The sequence below is a fragment of the Ictalurus punctatus genome, chromosome 20 (genome assembly GCF_001660625.3).
Source record: "Ictalurus punctatus breed USDA103 chromosome 20, Coco_2.0, whole genome shotgun sequence".
Lineage (NCBI taxonomy): Eukaryota > Metazoa > Chordata > Actinopteri > Siluriformes > Ictaluridae > Ictalurus > Ictalurus punctatus.
The window spans coordinates 18,260,822-18,271,054 of NC_030435.2; positions in this window are offsets into that span (position 1 = coordinate 18,260,822).

Sequence of the window (10,233 nt, forward strand, 5' to 3'; positions counted from 1 at the left end):
TGCTTGAACCTTGTATAGGTTAGGATATGACATCATTCAGAAGGTGTACATTTACATATTTGCTTTTTCTTGTTCTAAACATTCTATGATTCGAATCATTATTTTGTGATTCGGAATCAGAATTGATTTGTATTCGGAATCGAATAATAATGATTTGATTTGAGGCAAACATGCAGAAAGCATGTGAGCCAGGGACCATGAAACTACATGCCCACCCTGTGTAATTATTTTACCAGTTATTTAGTAAGTTATTATTCATTTGTAAATCATTTTTACAAATCTTGATGAATTTCATACAGCACCTTACTTCACATGTCTACTACATGTTTTTGTATCTGTTTGATACAAATTGTCTATGCTCGATGTGTGTTATTGTTCATTTGTTAAGTGGACCCTACAACATTAATATTCACTACACGTACACTCTGTTAGGTCATGGCTTTTACTGCCTGTGCTGTACTTTTGCCTTGGGTAGGGCTCCTATTAGTCAGAGAGGTCAAAAGGATCAACCCAAACAGCGCAAGCGGGAAATAATCTTATCATTCATTTGTCCGTACTGTTATCATGAACAAGATTAAAACTGCAGGCCTCTAACTTTGCTGCAATTAAACAGTCTACATTCCCTTTATCTTCTCAGTAAAAAGTTGTATAATATACTGTAAGCTTAGTTTCACAATCTCATAAACAAATTATGATATGAGTAACGATAAACCTTTGTTTGAATTGCAGTTTGTCACGTCTAACTACATTTCCCAAACTGCCTCACAGCCTACAAACATGGCCACCACGAACTCCAGTTCCAAACACACATCACCATCTACAGACATGGCCATCTTGGACTCAAACCCCCATCATACACTTTTGCTAACACTTTCTAATAATACACACCTGGACCCGATCACCACTCACCTTTATATAAGCACTCATCTTGCATTTAGTGAACTTGTGAGTTTTACATACAAAGCCTTTTGTTACCATGTTTGTTATCCTGGTCCTGACTGTTTTGCTATAGTTCTTGGTTTTGAGATTGTCCTATTTTTTGTCCTATTTTTTGCTGTTTGCCAATTGCCTGAATTTTTATCTGTTCTTTGACACTTATTTTTGCCCCACATTCAGGAATTGTTTATCTGCCTGCTTCCTCTAGAAAAAAAAAATTGCCACTGTATCTGTTTCTGCTAGCTTGACATAGTTTTGCATGTTGGTATATAAAAACATTAGTCAGAAACAGTTTATGTATGGAGTGAATAACTAATGTGGTTATTATCATGAACAGAATGACTTTTGAGACAGGAATTGCATTACAGTCATTCATGTACTGTACTTTACTTTACTAACTGCTTTATCCTGGTCAGGGTTGTGGTGGATCCGGAACCAATGTGAGGCTGGCTTTCAGGAGAATGAAGACCATGAAGGCAGCAGGACCAGATGGCATCACAGTCGGGTGGTCCTTAGAGCCTGTGCTGATCAGCTAGCACTGGTGTTCACAGAGATATTCAACCTCTTCTTGGAACAGTCAGTAATCTACAGCCTCAAGCAGTCCGTCATCATTCCTGTCCCGAAAAACCCCCAGCCCACCTGCCTCAACGACTATTGATCTGTTGCCTTGACATCTGTTGTGATGAAGTGCTTTAAAAGGCTGGTCAGAGACTTCATCACCCCTTGACTACCTGACACCATGGATCCACTACAATTTGCATACCGCCCAAATTGCTCCCCGGATGATGCCATCACACATCTTCTCTACACTTCTTCTGCTATCTGAACTCCAGGAAGAGAAATTATGCCAAAATGTTGTTTGTTGACTACAGCTCAGCATTTAACACTATAATTCCCTCCAAACTCACCACCAAGCTGGATGACCTGGGTCTGAGACCATCACTGTTCCAGTGGATCTCCAACTTCCTGAAGGACAGACCACAGGCAGTTAGGGTGGGCAAACATGTCTTCCACCCCCTCACCCTCAGCACTGGAGCCCCCCAAGGATGTGTGTTGAGCCCCCTGCTGTACTCCCTGAACACCTATGACTGTTTGGCCTCTTCCAATCTTTCACCATTATTAAATTCGCTGATGACACCGTTGTGTTGGGCCTAATCTCCGATAATGAAGAGAAGGCCTATTTAGAGGAGATTAAGAGCCTGGAGAACTGGTGCCAGGAGAACAATCTCCTCCTGAATGTCAGCAAGACAAAGGAGCTGCTTGTGCGCAAAGCAGGAGAGGAGCTACCATCCATTTGAGATCACTGGGACCCCCAGTGGGGCATGTGGACAGTTTCCATTACCTTGGTGTCAACATCACACAGGACCTGACATGGTCCTGTCACATCAACATCCTGGTGAAGAAGGCCTGTCAGCGTCTATTCCACCTCAGGTGCTTGAAAGACTTTAAACTGCCCTCTAAGGGGCTCAGGAACTTTTAATCCTACACCACTGAGAGCATCCTGACAGGAAACATTACAACCTGGTTTGGGAACAGCACCATGCAGGACAGCTGAGCTCTCCAGAGGGTGGTGTGAACAGCTGAGCATATCATTCACACTGAGCTCCCTGACCTGCAGTCCATCTACAACAAGTAGTCCTGGACCAAGGCCAGGAAGATAATGAAGGACCTCAGCCATCCCAACAATGGACTGTTCTTTCTGTTACTGTCAGGAAAACATTTCTGTTCCCTGAAGGCCGACACAGAGAGAATGAGAAGGAACTTTTTCCCATAGTCGATTCGGGCCCTCAACCAGGGGAACACCAAGGACTAGAACTGGACTCACACATACAACATCCACTGCCTCATCCTGCCTGTTATTACATTTTTTTACATCTTACATTCACTCACATCATATTTTGCACTCCATACAATTTTCACACATCTTTTGCACATGTACAGTTTTTCTACTCCATTTAATATATAATAATTGTACATTTTTCCTTTTCAGTTTTGTAATTTTATTATTTTACTATATATAATTGTCATTTTTGTATTATATTATATTCTAAATGGTAAATGTTTTCTATTCATATATTCTAGTTTTATTCTCTATTATATTATATTATATTATATTATATATATATATATTATATATATATATATATATATATATATATATTTTTATTATTTATTTATTTTTTTTTTATTCTGTTTTACATATCGTGCGGTCATGAAAAGCATTTCATTGTGTGTCATACTATGTATGGTTATGTGTGTGACAAAATTTGATTTGATTTATTTATATGATTACAGCATACAGTAACTGTCTTCATATTTGTCTGTACAAAATCTACAGATTCTTCTTTGTTTATTAACATAAATACCAGTCTAAATTCCAAGTCCACAGCATGATTCAAATACACAATTGGCAAACACTAGACAAACATTCTGATCCACCAACAGTTAGAGGCAGACAGTAGCCAATGGCTGACTGTCACATAATGCACGGTAGGATGGATGCAATTGCAGTTAAAGGCTTTATTAAAAGGGCAGGCAGACAAATCCAAACCGAAAATCAATATCAAAGTCCAAAAACAAGCATGGGTCAGGAGGTCAACGAACAGGCAAAACTAGGCAAAGGCAAAATCCAAAAACACGAGGACAAAAACAAGACCAAATACCATAAGACAGGAACAATGAACAAAGGCTCGGTACGGTAATGGCGGCAACACACAGAAACTCAATAATTCGCCCCAAATAAAGACACACGGGGGTTTAAATAAGCAAACGAATCAAAGGGGGAAACAGAAACCGCTGGGGACAATGATGAGACATAGGGGACCAATCAATAACATGACAAGGGCGGAGACAGAACATAAACCAAAACAAAAAACAAACGTTAATGTAAACAAAGTCCTAGACAACCCAGAAGTGCATGCTGTCGCACTGCGGGCAGTTCACGTGTACTGAAAGCTCTGGCATTCAGCATGACTGGATATCCGTGACACTGACCCAAAGGCTTAACAAGTAGAGCAGTCAGAGCTATAAAAAAAAATGCACAGCATAAACAAAGGAAAAGTTTGAACACCTTACCAGTTGTAACGTCTTACATCTTAATTAACATAACTTAATTAACTCAGTAGGACTTGTTAATCAGGTCAAGAATTGTCATTAGGAAATGTCAGCTTATGACAGTTCTGTAGCATGATAAATTCTCAGACCCTCAACAACCAAGGGTTTCTCTAAACAGCTGACAGAGGATCTGAAAATCATGTTAATTGATTCTTGCAATGCAGAGAAAGCTATAAAAGATACCAGAGTGCTTTTGGTTCACAGTTTCCACTGTCTGAAATGTCATTAGGAAATAAGGGGAACTGTGGTAGTCAAGGAAGGAACCAAGAAATCTCTCAGACAGAACTGCTTGTTTTCTGATCAGAAAAGCACAGCAAAACCCCCAAATGACTGCAAGGGCCTGCAGGAAGGTTTAGCTGACACATTAGTGGTAGTACACTGTGATTCTACTGTGCAGCATTAATTGCACAAACATGATCTGCATGGAAGAGTCCTCAGAAGAAAATTCAGCTTCAAGAAAAACAACATCTGGATAAGCCAGATGCATTTTGGAAACAAGTGCTGTGAACTAATTAAAAAACAATGGAGCAGCATTTGATGAAAATAATACCTTGCAAACTGTTAAGCATTGGGGGTGGATCAATGATGCTTTGGGCTTAGTGTGGCAGCCACTGGCACTGGAAACATTGTACAGGTAGAATGGAAGACTGAATTCCAGTAATTATCAACAAATTACAGAAGCAAATGTTGCACGATCAGTCAAGAAAGTGAAGCTGTAAAGAGGCTGGCTCATCAGTCTCATCAGCCTCATCAGCCTCATGGCTCATCAGCACGATGATTCAAAACATACCTCAAAATCCACCACGAACAAGATCAAGAAATGCAAGCTGAAGCTTTTATGTATACTGGGTATACACTCTAAGGAGCGGGAGTCTCCACTTGTGACAGATCTTGGTTTAATTGTTTGACTTGTTTTAATCATAGGACGTGTGAATTGAACTGAACCCTGTAACATGCTGGTACACTGTAAAACCGGATAAGTTCATTAAACTCAAAAAAATCGAGGAAACTAATTACCTCACAACTTTTAAGTTGATAAATCAATTTCTTTAAGTTTGAGTTAAATTTTTGTTATATTTAAGTGTTTTTGGCTTAAAGAAATTGATATATCGATTTAAAAATGTTGAGGTAATTCGTTTCCTCAAATTTTTTGAGTTAAATGAACTATCCGGTTTTACAATGTAGACTCTCTGAACCCAGTGGGATTAACAGTATGCTTCAAACATCTATCTTTTTTTTTTTTTTTTTTGAAGCAGCAATTTTGTCCAAAACATCAACATTTTTCAGGATACTATGCAACTTCTCAGCAGGTTTTACTGCATCACTCTCCCTCTTACAGCCTCAAAAAGGGTTTTCTGCATCCCAGATTCCTACAGTGCTCAATATATTTGCACAAACTGAAGCTTGGAGGTAATATAGAGGGCCTTTGATTTTTTTTCTTTCTTTCCGGTTCCCAAAAATCCATTTTTTATACTTTAAACTTCAGAAAAATGAAAGGTTTCTTCATTTTAACATCAGAACATAGAGAGAGATTTTTGAATAGAATTTCTGAACCGTATGCTTTTGAATTATAGATGTGAAGACCCTAATACACCAATGGGTTTATCATTCTGATCCGTTTTATCATTACAGAAGGCCATGTATCTTTAGTGCACAGCTATAACAACAATAACAACACTATTAGGATAGTGTTATTCCTTGTTGTGTCATAAATGCAATGAACCATGTTGAGTATACTTATTATCACAGAATTATTCTTGTTAGCACTGTATTACCAGTGTTAAGGTGTCATTGAACTATACAGTTTATGTTGTAAGAATTACATCTCATATAATGTGGCCATTATATGGCAAGAGAACCTATATTACACATTATTATTGTATAGTGTATGTAATAATAAATAAGAAATAAAGAGCATAGAGTTGTGTTGCTATAGGAAAATAACAACGAGGTGATGTGATACAGCCCAAAGCAGAGTTAATGTTACCACCTCAAATTTTTTTTTTATAACAGCACAGCTTATATTTCATTCGTTTTTACACCACAACAATTTGCTGACCATTACATTGTATTAGTAACAAACAATGTGGCATCATTGTTTAAACATATATAGTTACATTGAATGTTTTGGAAAAGTCGTTCCCTTACTTTCTCTTCAAACTCACAAGAAAAAATGGAGTCTGTTGCCGAGAAACAACACACAATATTCTTACAACGTTACCTTTGACTGTTACACAGTTCTGACACTGAAGACTCCTTTCAAAAATGTTTCTAAAATGAGTCGATACTATAGAAAAGATATGGTATTAAAGTAAGGGCATTAATATAATCCTGTGATATGTGGGTTAATGTATTAGAATCTCAAATTAGAGTATTTTAAATGAGACCATGTGCAGGCTGTATACTGTAAAACCAATAGTTCATTTAACTCAAAAAAATTGAGGAAATATTATATTTAAGTGTATTTGGCTTAAAGAAATTGATTTATCAGCTTAAAAATTTTGAGGTAATTAGTTTCCTCAAATTTATTGAGTTAAATGAACTATCCGGTTTTACAGTGCAGAACAATTAAAGGAAGCACATTACTTCTGACACTGGAGGCTCCTTCCAGAAATGGTAAATAAAAATATCTCCTCACAGAAAACTACACCATATCAATCGTCCGTCATAACATTCGAATCCTAGTGTAAGTTGTTACTATAGAAAATTAAATAACACTTTCTGACTAATCAGAATCAAGAATTCTACAGGGCTGTGGCAACAAACTCCATTATTAAATATTCAAGATATCGAACATTTACGTTCTTTGTTTTACATATTTCAAAATTCTAAAAACCTGTTTATTTCCAATATTATACAAATAAATGTAAAAATCCCCAGCTTTTCAGTGTGGTCTCAGACTTTTGGACCCCAAAACATTTTCCCCTACATATCATTCATAGAAAATTGATGCCGGTATTATAATCTGTGCAGTCTACTGGAAATATGTATAATGAATAAACGAGCGAGTAAATTCCTCTCCACAGTAATGGTGTGTCCAAGTGTGAAGAATTAAGTGTTAAGCATAATTGCCCACTAAGGGAGTACCTCCATGGTTTGTTCCACATCATGAGGTTATGATGGTTTCATAGTTGCTCTAAATAAATTAGTAATAAGATAGTGATAAGTACATGAAACACAACAGGGAGAAGTTCGAAGTTGATTATTTAAATCCAACAGCATGTTTATTTAATCTGCCAATGCAAAACTAATAAATATTTATTCATTAATTTTATTTATTAAAGTATGTTTAAATATGCATTACTTTATTTATTACATAGTAGCATGTACATTTGATCGGTTTATGGTGATGTGAAACAACTTAGTTCTTGTTATAATTACATTACAGCAGCTATAAACTGGCATCCCCTCACGGGCCTTAAAGCTTTGGTCATGCTCAAGTTTAAATATGAAGTGTTTATATTTTGTCATTACACTTGTATCCAGACTCATATTTTTTTTAACAGAAAAGTCACTTTCGTTCATGGAATGTCCCACTTTCTCCTCAGTTCATGAATGTATTTATGAACAGAATCTAGGTTAGGGTGTTTTTTCCCCAGACATGAATGAGTCTTCAGATCAGGAGCCATTCAGTAATTTGAGGTTCAGAGATTTGTGGCTCAGTGCTTCCATCTGCTGGTTATGTTTTTAAGACCAGGTGACATTTTTCCAGCCATCAACCGTGCAGTTTGGGTGAGCCTGTGCCCACTGTATCCTCAGATTCCTGTTCTTAGCTGACAGGAGTGTACTGCTGTTGTAGCACATCTGACTCATGGCTTGAAGTGTTGTGTGTTTTGAGATTTTTTCCTGCTCATTACAGGTGTAAAGAGTGGTTATTGAGTTACCATAGCCTTCCTGTCAGCTCAAAACAGTCTGACCATTCTCCTGACTTCTCTTATTAACAAGGCTTATCTGCCGGCAGAATGATGTAAAGAATTGTGCATGAAAATCCTAGGAGATCAGCAGTTACTCAAAGCACAGAGAAAGTCACTGAGTTCACATTTTCCCCCATTCTGATGTTTGACGTGAACATTAAATGCAGCTGTTGCCCTGTATCTGCATGATACAGCTTTATGCATTTCAGTACTGCCACATGAGTGACTGATTGGATAATTACATGAATGAACAAGTGCACAAGTGTTCCTATTAAAGTGGCTAGTGAATGAATTCTTTTATTTTAGGTCTCTCTCTCATTCTCTCTCTCTCTCTCTCTCTCTCTCTCTCTCTCTCTCTCTCTCTCTCTCTCTCTCAATAAATAAGAGAAAACAATGTAGTTTGTCAAGTTATTGTGAAACCACAAAGTGCTGAAAACTATATTGTTTACAAAGCACTGACACTGGAGACTCCTACCATTAATGTGAAATAAACATTTCCTTACAGAAATGTTCACTATATCAACAGGTAGGCGTACTAGTACTAGTAGCAGCAGTAGTGGGAGTAGCAGTTGTTGCAGTAGTTGTAAGGAGGAGGAGGAGGAGGAGGAGTGTAGCAGTAATAGTAGTATATTCAGTAGGAATAGAAGTAGTTGCAGTAATAGTAGTAGTAATAGTAGTAGTAGTAACAGTAGTAATAGCAGTAGTAGTAATAGTAGTAGTAGTAGTAGTAGTAGTAGTATAATTATTATTATTAGTAGTAGTATTAGTAGTTGCAGTAGTTGCAGTGGTAATGTATTTATTTTGCAAACTGATTTTTAAGTATGTATATTTATATTTTGGCGTAGTAGTAGTAGTAGTAGTAGTAGAAGCAGTAGTAATCGTAGTAGTAGTAGTAGTAGCAGTAGTAGTAGTAGTAGCAGTAGTAATCGCAGTAGTAGTAGTAGTAGCAGTAGTAGCAGTAGTAGTAGTAGTAGTAGCAGTAGTAATCGTAGCAGCAGTAGTAGCAGCAGTAGTAGTAGTAGTAGTAATCGCAGTAGTGGTAGTAGTAGTAGCAGTAGTAATCGCAGTAGTAGTAGTAGCAGCAGTAGTAATAATCGTAGTAGTAGAAGAAGAAGTGGTAGTAGTAGTAGTAGAAGTAGTAGTAGTAGTAGAAGTAGTAATCACAGTAGTAGTAGTAGCAGCAGTAGTAGTAATCGTAGTAGTAGTAGTAGCAGCAGCAGTAGTAGTAGTAGTAATAGCAGTAGTGGTAGTAGTAGTAGTAGTAGTAGTAATAGCAGTAGTGGTAGTAGTAGTAGTAGTAGTAATAGCAGTAGTGGTAGTAGTAGTAGTAGTAGTAGTAGTAGTAGTAGTAGTAATAGCAGTAGTAGTAGTAGTAGTAGTAGTAGTAGTAGTAGTGGTAGTAGTATTATAATTATTATTATTAGTAGTAGTATTAGTAGTTGCAGTAGTTGCAGTGGTAATGTATTTATTTTTGCAAACTGATTTTTAAGTATGTATATTTATATTTTGGCATTCATACTTAAAATTTTAGTATGCATACTTATTTTTTAAAGTATGCTTATAAACTGTCCATACAAATATAGATACAATATATATTGTTACTGATTTGTACTTTCACATTTCTTTGCTTAAAGAAATGTGCACAGAAACATGTGCAATGAATCTAACCAATAACTAGTGTTTGGATGAGATCACTAGAACAGAAACATGTGCAATGAAATAGTTTTAATCACATTTCCATGATATCGTGTGAAGATATGCATTTATTAAAACATGTAGTTAACTGTTCTGTTCCCCACATTCTTGGCAGCCATGAACGAAGTAGAGCTTCCCCGTGTGCTAAATATTACTTTTACCCCTGAGACTTACTGAAGTAGATCAAATGTTTTGAAATAAAAATTTTGTAAAGGATTTTGTGAGTATATTTATTTTGCAAATTTATTGCAGCAGTAGTAGTAGTAGAACATCTAAGTGCCTTGTTTACATACTTTACATTGTATACATCTATATATCTATCTAACCTGAGTTATTTAAGTATTTAGATTTTTCAAAAGTGTAGTATTCAAAAGTGCTGTGGTGTTTTATTTGTTTTGATTTGGTACGGACATGGTGGTGGAGAAAAATTGGGATAGGAGAAAATAAAAAAATAAAAAACTTTTGCGTTCCCTCGCAAACCCTGTTATGAGTTTTCCACCGCCATGTCCCTTTAAGGACTCCGTAGATTTGCCCTTCCTCTTGTGCCATAGATTGTAACAGAGGAGCAGATATT